At 44.5% G+C, this 15,364-nt stretch overlaps 1 long non-coding RNA gene across 1 annotated transcript in view; it reads right to left on the minus strand.

The window, feature by feature from the left end:
• The window catches only part of LOC137528296 (uncharacterized), a 197,446-nt gene extending 184,870 nt beyond the window's left edge, over positions 1–12,576 (minus strand). The window contains exons 1-2 of the long non-coding RNA XR_011023349.1: positions 12,478–12,576; positions 829–926 (exon numbers count right to left, since the gene is read on the minus strand). This is a non-coding gene — a long non-coding RNA (uncharacterized lncRNA). The remainder of the gene's footprint in view (positions 1–828; positions 927–12,477) is intronic.
• Positions 12,577–15,364: the final 2,788 nt, after the last annotated feature.

Here is a 15,364-nt window from a genome sequence, read left to right on the forward strand (position 1 = left end):
GGTTCAGCAACAGGTAGACAGATGGGCAGAAGTACAGTATCAGAAAACAGATTCAAAGTCAGAGTGCTAGCCAGAGTCGTACACAGGAGATCAATACAATAAATATCCTAGCCTGGGTGTGCAATCCTTGGCAACAACACCCAGAACTAGTCTAACAATATAACAATAACAAGACTGCAAAATTCCTAAGCCTGGTGTAAAATCCGTAGCATCAACACCAGGGAACTATCTAAGGTCTGCGCGCTCACACGCAAGTATTCACGACAACAGACAAAGTAGCAATGCAGCCCGGAGGCTTATGAAGCAGAGGAGACCTCACTGGCACGCCCCCTTCTCATCAGCCAATCCTGGGCGCCGTGGGTCTCCCCTGACGTCAGCCGACCAGCAGGTCAGCTGACGGGCTTCCTCCCCACATAAAGCTCCCATCTATGCGCGCGCCCACGTGCTATGGCAGCCCCCTGCACAGGAGAACGTGTACGCTGAATGGACAGATGGCCGCATGGAGGCAGCTGCGGCGGCGGTGCTATTCGCCACAGCTGCCTCGGATATTACACTGCACAAGCACGCTGGCTGCTCCGCTACCACTATCGCTCGCTCATGCACGCTTAGCACATCGCCTTGGACTTGCATTGTTGCATAATCAATGCGGTAGGCATGAATCATGCGGCAACGCACTGCAGAGTTTGCGGTGGGTTTGCGCTGATTTTGGTACTTCCACAGCACCACATTACATCACATTAGTCAACGTCAATGTGCTCATTGCTGCTGAAACAGGTGCTAAAAATGAATGAAATTTACACTACTTCAACTTATCAAAGGGTACCTCACCGTTTCTTTTTTAGGAGAGGCATCAGTTCTGCACGTTGCAAAGCACATTTGCAGGGTCGACTCGTCCATGCAGACTTCTCTCAGGTCTCCACTTTACTCTAAGTTAAAAATGACCAAAAGATGTATTTATTTGTTTATTTTATTTATAAATCGTCAACATATTACGCAGCACTGGATATTAGTTAAGGTTACAGACAATATTTAGAGGTGACATGCAGCAATAAGACAATAGAGGAATATATGCAAATCAAATCAAATCACACAGCACAGTGTGAGTACAAGGTAATGCTTAGTCAGTTACTGAATGGCAGCATGGGGATTAGGCAAGTTGAGTTCACTTAAGAGTTCACTCAAATCCATAGGGTGAGTGTACGGTAATGGAGGTGATTGAACAGGTAAGAGACATAAGGATGAGGACCCTGCCCAAAGGCTTACAATCTAGAGGGAGAGGTGGTGACACGGTAGGGGACCAGAGTTCAGCTGTGGGTTTAGAGCACCAGTGGGGTGGGGGGGGGGGGGGTAGGCCAGAGTGAAAAGGTGCATTTTGAGGGCCTTAATGAAGATGTTGAAGGAGTGGGCAACTCTAATGGGGGGAGGTAGAGAGATCCATAGTGTTGGAGATGCTTTTGAGACATCCTAGAGGGGTGCATGGGACTGGGTGATGGGGGGGCGGTCAGTCAAAGTAAATTGGAGGAATGGAGTGAGCAGCTTGGTGTGTACCTCTGAATAAGATCAGAAATGTAGGTTGGAAAGGTTTTGTGGACAGATTTGTAGGCCAAACATAGTATCCTGAATCTGATTCTGGCCTGGATAGGAAGCCAGTGGAGGGATATACAGAGGGGAGCTTCCATGGTGGAGCAATAGAAGAAGTGGATAATTCTGGCTGCCGCATTCATGACGGACTGCAGCGGGGCTATTCGGGTCATAGGGAGACCAGAAAGAAGGGCATTGCAGTAAGATTTGGGAATATGCAAGCAACTGTGACTGCGCCCCAGGACCTCTCACCCCCCAGAGACCCTGTCCCACAACCACACTCCAACCCAGAAGGAAGAAACATAAAATTTTATAAAATAGAGAAAAAAAGATGGCAACACATCTTAGATAAAGCTGCATCTGACTGACACTGGCTGTAAAAGGGCTGCAAAATTTCTTAAAGGCACAATTGTGTTCATTACAGCTGAAATAAACCACTGTGGGGCCTTTTATACATGAATGGGTATCCACATTACCCGATTTGGGGGAAGGACCATGCCATTGTAGGTTTACAAACTAGAGGGTAGTGGAAAAGAATACTTTCAAGAACTAGTGGGATTTAATATGAGATTTAAAAATAGGTTTCTCAGTATACTATAGATATGGACTAAGTAGCATTTTTAGCCTTCCAACTATGCCTAACACCAAATGTATTCCTTATGAGAGACTAAAACAAACCTTAATCCCTGCAGACAGACTAAACCTATTCACTAAAATAAACCCATAACTATCACTAACTATCACTAACTATTCTTAACACAATCTGTAAGTATATAATCTAGCTACTAGCATCAGCAGCACTAAACTCATTTGAAAATCCATGTAGGTCACAAAAAAAATCATCAGCACCCCAAAATTTGAAACAAACAATTTATAGTATAATTTGTATTGGATCACATACTACTTTCATTTAGAGATACAATAATTATACAGGCAGTTGAAATGAAATGGGAAGCAATATTTCCACTTTTCTAAGTCTATCATGAAAATACAACTGAGTGTGTTTTGAGTTGCGTAACAATGGCATTATTGTTCATTGGAAAGGTAATAGGTTTTATTTCTTTATTTTATGAAACATTTGCTGAATGTTTATACATTTGATTGAAAAAAAAAAAGTACATTTCCACCCGGCAATTCAGAGCTGTGCATTGAACATATTTTTCTAATGGCGTTAATTTTGCACGGTACGTTTAAGCAACAATTTCACAATAAATGTCATGGTCACAGGTGGAGCATAAAAAGATGGAAGTAGTTCTGTGAAATAAAAGACTCATTTGTCTGAGTATGAATGGGTATGTGTGCACATGTGTATGTATATGAGTGTGTTTCTGCTAGGAGGGGAATTTCAGTTTATTTTTGAAAAAAAAGAGATAAACTAGCCAAGTTCAAAAAGTAAAATATTACAGTACATAACTTGTATTGTCTTATTTTAGAATGATTTTAACTAATTTAAAAAATGGTACAGGGTGGGATATGAGTCAAATCAGAGTTTGGCCAGGGCAAAGCTCAGATGTAATACATTAGGTTAACCTCCTTAGTGGTAATTTCGAGTCAGGCTTGGGATGGAAGTCCACAGCTCAGAGCGGTAAACCTGTGCTTGAGTGAATTATGTGCAGAAGCTGCTGCAGATTTCTCTGTGGTATGTTTTTTTTTTTTTTGGGGGGGGGGGGGGGGTGTCTAAAAGCTTGTGAAAAAAATTAATGGCTTTTCCGTAAATCTGGAAATAATCCTCATAATGCCAGTGAGGTTAAGGATTTGTATGCAATATGAAACAGCATGATACCGTATGGCAGAGTTCCCCAACCATGTCCTCAAGGCCCACCAACAGTGCATGTTTTGGAGAAAACCACCAACATGCACAGGTGAGGTAATTAGTGTCTCAGTAGAGCTGATGATCTACCTCTGTGGACTTCCACAAAACATGCACTGTTGGTGGGCCTTGAGGACAGGGTTGGGGAACGCTGCCGTATGGAATAGACAGAAATTTTATTTGTCTGTCCCTCTTTTGGGGAAAACATTTCTTGCTTCCGGACTCAAATTTGACAGATGTTGTCTAATGGGAATTAGGGTAAAACTTTCCAAAAGGGAATGTTGCAAAGGTAAAATATATGTTCCACTGAGTAGTGTTGGAACCCTTGTCAGGTATCTGCGGCTGTCTGTGCCTCTTTTGGTAATATTTCTCTCACTTCCTAATCTGTAAAGTTTGGTACATTGATAGTCATGGAAGGGATCTACTCTAAAGCCGCATCTACATGCGCTGATGCGGCTCGATTGATAAGATCCGACAGGACGGATCTCTGCACCGCCGATTCCCTGCTCGCTCCCCGTGAGGGGACAATGGCAGGGAATCGAGTGGAAGATAAGCGGCGCCGGCGGGGACGAGTGGGCACGAGCGGGGAATCGAATACGGCGCACGCGCGGCGAGCGGGCACGCGGCGGGCACGCGCGGGGACGCGCAAGAGGCCGCCGATCGCCACAACATCTCCCCAACATCTCCCCGTGTAGACGGGGCTTTAGTGACTAAGTAAAAATCAACATTTGTTGCAAGCTTTTGAATCAGCTTGTATATCTTTATCAGGCCTGATGCAATAACCAAGTTGTGTTTTCTCATGCTTGAAACAGGGAAACTAATTTTGTTTTAATATTGATTCCCAAGTGTAAAAATAAAAATGTTTGCAAGCATGTAAGCCTTAAGGACGAATGAGTGAATGCAGAAAACTGAACCTGACTGCTGGTGCATGCGAGCTGCCGCGTCAGATCACTGCTCTCCACACTGTGCAATGCTCCATTCTCCCATGACTTTCTCCTTTATAGTAGAAGCTTCTAAGCTCATTCATCTTCCTTTTCTCACCCTTAGAAAGTCTTTCAAATCCAAGAACTCTTAATGAAGGATGCAGAAATACGTGCAATTCACACCATCTTGGATGTCTCTGTCTTAAGTGTTGCTGCTTGTATGTAAGTCAATGTGACATTCTCCCATGCAACATATGCTTACTCAATTCCAAAATGGTCAAACCAAACAATTGTAATGCTTCTGGGAGAATTTGGCAGGGATTTCAATAATACCATAGAGATAGAGTATGAACAAGGATCTTATGTGGGGATAAACAAATCTCACGTGGACTCAAGACACCATGTTTGTAGTGACAAAGGTTTGTGGGAACTGGATACATGTTCCCACACAGAGCCTTTTATGTACCAAAAAAAGTCCCTCTAAGAATCCTACAGTCTTTGATAAATTGGAATTTCACTCAATATATTAGTCTCCTCTTAAAGGAGTTATCAGGGAAAATAGTAAAAAAATAAGCTTTACTCACCTGGGTCTTTCTCCAGCCCCTTGCAGCCGACTGTCCCACGCTGTCACCTCTGCTCCCCGCCGCTGTCTCACTCTCGCAGATCAGTATTCAGGCCGACCACAGGGTCGGCCTTACTACGGCTGTGCGAAGTGTGGGACAGTTGGCTGCAAGGGGCTGGAGAAAGCCCCAGGTGATTAAAGCTTATTTTTACTATTTTCCCTGATAACTCCTTAAAAGAAAACCTGAAGTTACATAAAAAACTGGGGCTTCGGCTAGACCCCTGGAGATGCCCTGTGCCCGCACCATCCTGGAAAGATCCTCCGGTCCCTCACCTCAGCTAAGTTTCATTATCACCACTACACCTGCATGACCCTGGCTGCATGCATCCTTGTTCATGCACCCGTCACTGGGAGTGTCCTGCGCAGGCGCAGTATGAGGTTTTCTCATACTGTACCTGTGCAGGATGCTCCCAGTGATGGGAGCATGAGAGAGAACAAACACAGCCAGGGCCATGCAGATGCAGTGACCATCAACTTGCAAGTCGGCCATAACAAAACTAAGCCGCGACAGGGGACCGGAGGATCATTCCAGGACGGCATGGGCACAGGGCAGCTGCAAGGGGCTGGCAAAAGCCCCAGGTAAGTGAAACTCTTTTTTTTTTTTTTTTACTTCACTTCAGGTGTTCTTTAAGAGTTACTTTCACCACACCCCAAAAAAAGAATAAAAACCTCTGTATATTAGAAGTGGGTTCATGACACTGGACCCAATCCAAATCACTTTTTATCCTAAGTTTTATTTCCTAGAAGTTAATTTTTCATCTTCTTTTTAACCACCTAAGCCCGAAGGGTTGTTTATTTTTTGCATCTGAGCAACTTTCTCCTCCCACTCATTTGCCAATAATTTTATCACTACTCATCACAATGAATTGGTCTATATCTTGTTTTTTTCGCCACCAATTAGGTTTTCTTTGGGTGATACATTTTGCTAAGAATTATTTTATTCTAAATCCATTTTAACAGGAATATTAAGAAAGAAATGGAAAAAAAAATCATTATTTCTCAGTTTTTGGCCATTATAGTTTGAAATTAGTACATGCTACCATAATTAAAACCCATGTATTTTATTTGCCCATTTGTCCCGCTTATTACACCATTTAAATTATGTCCCTATCACAACGTATGGTGCAGATATTTTAGTTGGAAATAAAGGTGCATTTTTTCAATTTGCGTCCATCACTATTTACAAGCCCATAATTTAAAAAAATTATACTAATATACTCCTTTGACACGCATATTTAAAAAGTTCAGACCCTTAGGTAACTATTTATGTTTTTTTTTTATTGTCATTGTTTTATTTTTTTTTTGTATTAAAAACTGTATGTGGGTCATTTTTGGTGTGGCAGGTAAACAGCTAATTTGAAATGTAAAAAAAAAATGTATTTATTTATTAAAAAATGAATGTGTGTGTAGTTTTACTATTTAGCCACAAGATGGCCACAGTGAAAAAGTCCTGGAAGCATGATCGTACGCTTGCAGGAAGAATAATGAAGACGGGGAACTTTTGGTAACTCAGAAAAACCTCAGCCTCTGATTAGAGGCTGTAGGTTTTTCTGTGGGGGGCTTCGATCAATGAATGGGATCTATAATCCCATTCATTGATCGTTAGGCTTACGGCCGGCAGCCAGAGCACGGGGGAGTGCACACGGCCCGCAGGAGTGCTCGCATCCCAACTGGACGAGAATGTTCGTCCAGTTGGGCTTAAGTGGTTAAAATAACATTTCACTACTCTATAATTGAAAGATAATAAAAAGTAGGTGAAAAAGTACTGTCAAAATTACTATTTTCTTCTTTGAATGCTGTCGGTGCTTTCACTCTAGTGGTTCAGAGCTGGGACAAGGGTCTCCAGCACCCATGGCTTAGACACCAAAGTGCGCCCCTTATCCCTCCCACCCCAGCCGTCACACACTGATTGCTATTAGACTAAGAGGCGCCCCAGGGCCCCTAACACCTTAATCTTTAGTGATCTGGCTTGCAGTCACTGCCATGTATCCCCTTTTCTTATTTTTTTCTGCTTCAAACACAATAGGGGAATGATAGCTACGGGAGTTGTGCGCACCCTTCTACACTGCACCCTGAGGCTGGAGTCTCTCTTGCCTCTGCCTCGGCCCAGACCTGGGTAGCATGAGACTGAGTATACAACTCACACAACTGGCTCAGGTAGTGCAGCTCACCCAGGATGGCACTTCAATGCAAGCTATGGCAAGAAGGTTTGCTTTGCTGTGGCACCTTAGTGTCCAGAGCATGGAGACACTACCAGGAGACTGGCCTGTACATCAGGAGATGTGGAGGAGAACCTAGGAGGGCAACAACCCAGCAGCAGGACTGCTACCTCCACCTTTGTGCAAGGAGGAATAGGAGGAGCACTGCCAGAGCACTGCATAATGACCTCCAGCAGCCAACAAATGTACATGTGTCTGCTCAAATGGTCAGAAACAGACTACATGACGGTGGTATGAAGGCCTGATGTCCACAAGTTGGGGTTGTGCTTACAGCTAAACACCGTGTAAGACATTTGGCATATGCCAGACACACATGATGAAAACAGGTTCACACTGAGCACATATGATAGATGTGACAGAGTCTGGAGATACCGTGAAGAACATTCTGCTGCCTGCAACATCCTCTAGCATGACCTATTTGGCATTCGGTCAGTAATGGTGTGAGGTAGCATTTCGTTGGGGGTTCACAGAGCCCTCCATGTGCTCATCAGAGGTGGCCTGACTGCCATTAGGTACAGAGATGAGATCCTCAGACCCCTTGTGAGACCATATGCTAGTGCAGTTGGCCATGGGTTCCTCCTAATGCAAGACAATGCTAGACCTCGTGTGGCTGGAGTGTGTCAGCAGTTCCTGCAAGACGAAGGCATTGATTTCCCAGTCCTGATTCCAATTGAGCACATTTGGGACATCATGTCTTGCTCAATCCACCAACGCCATGTTGCACCACCGACTGTCCAGGAGTTGGTGGACTGTTTAGTCCAGGTCTGGGAAGAGATCCCTCAGGAGACCATCTACCACCTCATCAGGAGACTGCTCGCTTTAATTTTGAGTGTGACTCCAAATCCAGACCTCAGGCTTCATGGGTTGATACATTTGATTCCCCATTGATAATGTGTGTGTTATTTTGTTGTCAGTACATTCAACTATGTAAAGAACAAAGTATTGAATGAGAAAATGTCATTTATGTAGATCTAGGATGTCTTATTTGCATGCTTTATTTGTTTTGAGCAGGGATGGTCGGACTTGCCAATTTACGTTTCCGCGGAAAATCCGCTTTCTGCCATTGTCGATTAGCGATACCACTTTCCACTACCGATTTCCACATTCAAATGTGAATTTTTAGCGGAAATTTCCGCCAAATTTAACATTGTCTTTTTGAAAAATTTCTTTTCCTCTTGTTCCCATTCTATTGCCTAACATATCCTGAACTTTTGGTGTTTCTAGCACCTATGGAAGCTTTGCTATCAACCTCTAAAGTCGGCAGCAATACAGATTTTCAGCATTTTACATTTCTGCTGACTTTAACATTGATTTTATCAAAAAGTACAAGGTCTTTTTGAAAGTTTTTTTTTTCATATTGTTCCCACTTTTATGCCTAACATACCCTGAAATGCTAGCACCTATGGGGGATTTGCTATTAATCTCGAAAGTTGGCGGCATACCGCATATCGGTAATGCAGATTTCTGCATTTTACATTTGAGCAGTGTGTTGTTTTCTCTTTTCACTTTTCTAAACTGGTACAGCTCAGTTACAGAAAACATGCAGTGCATTTCCTTTGAAGAATATTACTATATTTAAATTCTCTTGCAACAATATTTTACAATTTTAGCCTTAGCAGCATGATTATTGATCCCAAAATGTAGTGCTCATCACACCGATGGACCAAAGTGGTTATGTCGTCAAGCTAATACTAAATAAAACAGTACTAAGAGTGCATGGGTAAACCACATACGTTATATACCTGTTCTCTTTTTCTCAACCTCTTTGACTATTTTCTGTAAACTGTATTTTTTTAAATCAAAAATAAATATCATTAAGTAAAGCATCACCTATATTTCCATCAAAGGGGTTGATTCACAAAAAGTGTTAACTGATAGCACGGTCGTGTTATGCAGTTAACACGCTAGGTGACGCGCGTGCACCTTTGCGCACGCAAAGGCTACGCCGACGTGTTAACTGACATTTTTTGTGCTATAACGTGGGTATTTGCGCACGAACAGACGCGCGATCGTGCGCAAACCTTTCGTAAGCACGCAGGCATAAAAACTTTGCGCGCGTGTCACTTCGCGTGTTAACTGCATAGCATGGCCTTGCTATCGGTTAACACTCTTTTGTGAATAAACCCCAATGTATGTCTCAGCAAAATAGATATCCGTATATTTTTACTGACGATTGTGAGTTAATGCGTACAGCTTGAAATATATGCTGATTCTTATTGACATACATTTTTTTCAGACGTGTGAATCTCTGAAACGGAAAGACTAGGCAAATGCTACGCTGTGTGAAAGTCTTTTATTTGTGAACACTATTATCTTATTGATTTTGAGTTACACTCAATTAAAGTGCAGTGCTAATTAACTGTAACTGGAAATACCTACCTCATAAAATATTAAATTATGACATGCAACAATTTGAGAGTGTAGTCATGCTGAACGCACACTAACTAAAAAAAATAAAATAAATAAATATATATATATATATATATATATATATATATATACTGTATATATATATATATATATATATATATCATTTTTTTGTATTTTGTCACTAATTATGTATCTTGTATATTAGTGTACACCATTGTCTGTATTATGTGCCCCATGTTTGTTTCTTACTTTGTACAGCGCCACAGAATATGTTGGCGCTTTATAAATCAAATATATATATATATATATATATATATATATATATATATATATATATATATATATAGATATATTGAGCTGAAATAAGAAATTACAGCATGCACGACACTTTGTCATTAAACAAGTGAATTGATGTGGGGAAGGGAATGCAACATCACCTCTGGATAAATACAGAAAATCAATAAAACAATTCATTTCAAGCTGTAAAGAAGATATTTCTGCAGGCTCTATTAGTAAGAGGAAGGAGAAGAAATAGTATAATTTAAAAACACCCATCGAAACCACTTCTATAATTATCAATTGCACTGTATTTCGTGTGACTGCAATTTAAAGTAAAACTACGATAAAAATTCAAACTGATAATCGTACATAATGTTATGCTGTGTTTACAAGGTGCTTCTTCCTGAGATTGATCACTGCTGCAGTGCCTGCACAGAAAGTTATAAATCACAGCCTATTAACTGATAGTAAATGTTTGGAAGGTGTGTTGCTCAGTGGCACTGCAGTAAAGAAGTTAGCTGCAACCCACTTTATTCTGTTATGGAATTATGTTTTTGTCCTTAAATGCAAAACACACTTATGGCTGTGTTCCTATGTGTCACCCTTTCTAGGTTAAAATATTGCTAGAAAAAAGAACAAGTAAAGTAATACAAGTAGGTGCAGTATATTTTCACATGCAACAATCATTTTTTTCAGGAAAAAAAAAAGGTGAAGAAAACCGCTCACTCTACCCCAGGACAGTGCCAGGACCAGGACAGCCAATCCAATTAGGAACTTGGTAGGAGAGAGCCCGCACAATGTCCATAAAAGTGAAATCCTTTATTGTGGACGTATCCAAAAACCACACCACATCATGCAACTAACTTGTTGACCTGTTTGTCCTTAATCATAGTTGCCTACCAATGACACACAGTTACCTTATATACCCTCCTCCTGTGGAGTGAGCGGTTCCAACAAGTAGGAACTCCCATACCTCCACATACAGGAAAGGATATTCACATCCAAAATCATGTAATATGGAATGTGAACCTAATAGGATACAAAGGAACACCCGTAAACATGTATAACATACAATTACTTAAAGAGAAGTAGGAACCAGAGCTGAAGTAGAGAAAAGCTTTTATACATGCCTGGGGCTTCCTCCAGCCCCATATGCCCGGATCGCTTCCACGCCGCCTTCCACCGCTGCCCGCATCTACGAGAACCGGCTCTCGTCACTGACGTCATCGGAGCCAGCTACGCTGGAGAAGTGCGCCCTTTACGTATCTCTCCAGCGGCTGCTGCAGAGATACGCAAAGAGCGCACTTCCCTTACGCTTAGTCTGGCTCCGACTGACGGCAGAGCGGGGAGCCGGTTCTTGTAGATGCGGGCAACGGTGGACGGCGGCGTGGGATTGATCAAAGCATATGGGGCTGGAGGAAGCCCCAGGTATGTATAGAATCTTTTCTTTACTTCAGCTCTGGTTCTCTTCAAAAGGCTAACAGGTCTGAAACATGTTAGTTGTATGATGTGGTGTGATTTTTGGATATGTCCACAGTAAAAGGATTTCACTTTTAAGGACATTGTGCGGCTCTATCCTAAAATCATTTTTTTTTTCAGTAGAGATTTCAGAGATTAGTTCTATGTAGCGTTCTGCTTTTTTCCGCACAATGGGCTTGATTCACAAAGCAGTGCAAAGTGTTTGCACGCCTGTGAAAAGCCCTTTATCACGCCTAAACTCAGTTTAGGCGTGATAAGAAGAAACTCGCGCGAATTTTCCGCGCGCAAAGTTTTCCGCGCGCAAGCGCGCAGGCGCGCGTGCAGCACCCGGCGCTTCGCGCGAAGCTCCCATTAAGCCCTATTGGACTTTGCGCGCGTGCTTACGTGCGTACGCGCGTAAGCGCATACGCGCGGTAGCTTCGCGCGAAGAGCAGCACAAATCGGTGATAACTTGTGAATCGAGCCCCATGTGTGCTTTCGCAATTACTATGTATTCTGCTCCATCCAAAAAAAAAATCACAGGTTGAATGTAAAAAACTGCAGGCAGAAAATGCAATTGCAAGGTCATCGCAATATGACAGAGACCCGGGTATCCCAGGGAAAAACTCCCCTGCATAGTATTACCTGCCTCAGTGCGGCAAAATGAGTGCAAGTGTAGCAAATGTGTTCCCTGATTAATCTCAACATTATGTTCAGATTTAGAGAAAAAGTACTAGTTGGCTGCAAGTATATATAGAAAGGCAATTGAATGCCTTTTTTGATCTTATTTATTTCATTTATTTACTTATTTATTGTATTTATAAAGCACCAACATATTACTCAGTGTTGGACATTAGTTAAGGTTACCGACAATATTTAGGGGTGACATACAGCAATAAGACAATACAGGAATACATGAAAACCAGATCACGCAGCACAGTAGGAGTACAAGGTAAGTAATGCTTAGTCAGTCACTGGATCGGAGTATGGGGATTAGGCAAGTCGAGTTTACTCAAGAGTTCACTCGGATCCATAGGATGGGTGTACGGTAATGGGGATGCATGAACAGGTTGGAGACATAAGGAGGACGACCCTGCCTGAAGGCTTAAAATCTAGAGGTAGAGGTAGGGCAGGGCCAGGTCGAGGCAGAGGCTGGGAAGGCTGGAGCCTCTGAGCGCAGCCAACAGAGGGTGAATTTCTCTGTGCTATCCCCACCTGCCGCAGTCCTGTGTGATCGCCCTGGCCGCCTGCCTGCAGCATTCATCGTCTCTTTTTTTTCTGCCTGCATTATGCAATCGCCCGAGTCCCCTAGTGTTGCTGGCATCTTCCTAATCAGTGTGCCTGTCTGCCCTGCGACTCAAACAGCCATGCTGTCATGAGAGAGATGACAGGCACAGCTGTGGCATTGTGTTGCTAGGCAACAGCAGGAAGCCGACTTCTGCTCCAATGGAAGTGGCTTCCTGCAGTGATGCCTGTGAAAAACATGTGAGCTGTGCTGGACTGGACAGGGGAGGGAATCCCCCCTTGTTCTCATTCAGGAAGCATTGAACCTTTCACTGTGAACACTGTGCCCATGGATGACTGGGCAATGGGACAGGGAACCAGCTGTTATATGGATGCCTGGAATAAAGCTGGTATGAAGAGTGAAGGGAGGTTTAAAAGGGGCTGACAGTCATCTGACAGTCACACATTTCACATCAAATAGCTGTTCCTGTGAGTGACCAGATCTGTGTTCTCAGTACTGCAGTGTCCTCAGTCTAACTCCCCCTCACATACATCCTATGTGAAGTACGGGTGGAGTTATGCTGGATCCAGGCCCGTTTCTTGCGCCGTGCGGCCCGTGCTGCCGCCCGGGGCGCTGTTGGGAGCTGGTGGGAGGTGGGCGCTGTAATGGAGGGGGGAGCCAGAGCCGCAGGGAGGGCAGCCCGACCTCTTCCTCCCTCTCCTGGGCCGCCCTCCGTGCTCCCCCCTCAGATGCAGAGCGAGCAGCCAGGGAGGAAGCGCTGTGTACAACATACCTCTCTGCGTTCCAAGCGCTGCTCTCTCGCCGCCGGTCTCTTCCTCTCTGCCTATACGATGATACACACGCTGCTTCCGGAGGGCGGCCAAGGAGAGGGAGGGAGAGGTCGGGCTGCCCTCCCCGCGGCTCCGGCTCCCCCCTCCATTATGGGGGACAGCTACCTATCTAACCTACCCTGGGGGGCAACTACCTAATCTAACCTATACTGGGGGGCAGCTACCTAATCTAACCTATACTGGGGGGCAGCTACCTAATCTAACCTATGCTGGGGGGCACCTACCTAACCTATACTGGGGGGCACCTACCTAATCTAACCTACACTGGGGGGCAGCTACCTATCTAACCTACACTGGGGGGCAGCTACCTATCTAACCTACACTGGGGGGCACCTACCTAATCTAACCTTCACTGGGGGGCAGCTACCTAATCTAACCTACACTGGGGGCAGCTACCTATCTAACCTATACTGGGGGGCACCTACCTAATCTAACCTACACTGGGGGGGCAGCTACCTAAGCTAACCTATACTGGGGGGCAGGTACCTAATCTAATCTATGCTGGGGGGCACCTACCTAACCTATACTGGGGGGCACCTACCTAATCTAACCTACACTGAGGGGCAGCTACCGATGTAGCCTACGCTGGGGGCACTTATCTAACCTGTATTGGGGGCACCTACCTAGCTAGCCTATACAGGTGGCAACTATACTGGCTACCTATATTGCAGGCACCTACCTAAATAACCTACACTGGGGGCACCTACCTATCTAACCTATGCTGGGGGCAACTATTCTGGCTACCTATATTAGAGGGACCCACCTAGCTAACCTGTACTGGGGCACCTACCTATCTAACTTATACCGGGGGCGCTTGCCTATCTAACCTATAATGGGGCAACTATACTGGCTACCTATACTGGAGGCACCTACCTGGCTAACCTATAGCGGGGGCAACTATACTGGCTCACCTATGCCTGGCTACCTATACTGGGGTACCTATTCTTGGCTACCTATACTGGGGGGACCTATACTAAGTGCAACTAGACCTGGCTAACCTATACTGCGGGCACCCATACCTTGCTCGGGGGGGGGGGGGGGCCCAATTTTTACACCCTCGCCCTGGGTGCATTTTAGCCTAGAAACTGCACTGGCTGGATCTACACAATACAATTTTTTGGCAGATTTACCTGCCCAATCGATTATTTCCAGCATGTCTGATGTGAAGACTGATCGATTTTTTTTAAGCGATTTTCTGACCGATTTCCATTTGTTTCTATGGAAATCAGTCAGAAAATTGCTCAAAAAAATCAATCCATCTTCAGATCAGACATGCTGATAATAATTGATTGGGCAGGTAAATCTGCCCAGAAATTGTATTGTGTGGATCCAGCATTAGACTGAGGAGGACACTGCAGTACTGAGTAGACATCTAGCCATCTTGATGTGATTTGTGTGTTTCTGAGGGGGTGGGAGTCATACTACATTTAAAGCATACCTGACATGATAAAGGCAGAATGATTTATACTTACACAGAGCTTCTTCTATCCCACATTCGTCAATTACCTCCTTCGCCATCCTCCCAGACCCCTGTCAGCCCTGTAAAGTCTGTGACTCAGCAGACTATTGTGCAGTCACGGCTGTGCCCATCCCCCAATTGTACTCCCATAGCTTGATGCGTTCTGCACATGCGCAGTTTGCTAAGACTGTAACTGCGCTTGCGCAGACTGCTCCCAGCTATGGGACTGTGATGGAGGAGGCCCACATCCCTCGCTCTAGCGTCTGTTTTTCACTTCCGGATGTGACGTCACTTCCGGAAGTGACGTCAGACGCTAAAGCGAGGAGTATATGGTGGAACGCACGGAAGTATGTATCTGCCCGCCGCTGCCTGCTGCCCACACTGAAACTTAAGCTGGAGGGGAGCGCAGAGGGGAGAGCCCCAAGGTGAGGGAGAGGGGGGAACTTCCCCTCTCCCCACCGACTGTGGCCAAGGCTTTCCCCTCATGCTGCCACCCGTCCAGCCCCCACAAAATGGCCCCAGAGCGGGCCCCTCCCCTCCCTAGGAAATTCTGCAGGGGGGCCCGGT

Source organism: Hyperolius riggenbachi, chromosome 8 (genome assembly GCF_040937935.1).
Source record: "Hyperolius riggenbachi isolate aHypRig1 chromosome 8, aHypRig1.pri, whole genome shotgun sequence".
Taxonomy (NCBI): domain Eukaryota; kingdom Metazoa; phylum Chordata; class Amphibia; order Anura; family Hyperoliidae; genus Hyperolius; species Hyperolius riggenbachi.